The sequence below is a fragment of the Bison bison genome, unplaced genomic scaffold (assembly GCF_000754665.1).
Source record: "Bison bison bison isolate TAMUID 2011002044 unplaced genomic scaffold, Bison_UMD1.0 scf7180017864193, whole genome shotgun sequence".
NCBI classification, from domain to species: Eukaryota; Metazoa; Chordata; class Mammalia; order Artiodactyla; family Bovidae; genus Bison; species Bison bison.
Genome location: NW_011494765.1, coordinates 380,974 through 381,291, shown reverse-complemented (window position 1 = coordinate 381,291; position 318 = coordinate 380,974).

Below are 318 nucleotides of genomic sequence, written 5' to 3'. Positions count from 1 at the left end.
AGAAAGAAAAACATCAATACAGTATACTAATGCATATATATGGAATTTAGAAAGATGGCAACAATAACCTTGTATATGAGACAGCAAAAGAGACACTGATGTATAGAATAGTCTTTTGGACTCTGTGGGAGAAGGAGAGGGTGGGATGATTTGGGAGAATGGCAATGAAACATGTATAATATCATATATGAAATGAATCACCAGTCCAGGTTCGATGCAGGATACTGGATACTTGGGGCTGGTGTACTGGGATGCCCCAGAGGGATGGTATGGGGAGGGAGGTGGGAGGGGGTTTCAAGATGGGGAACACGTGTATAC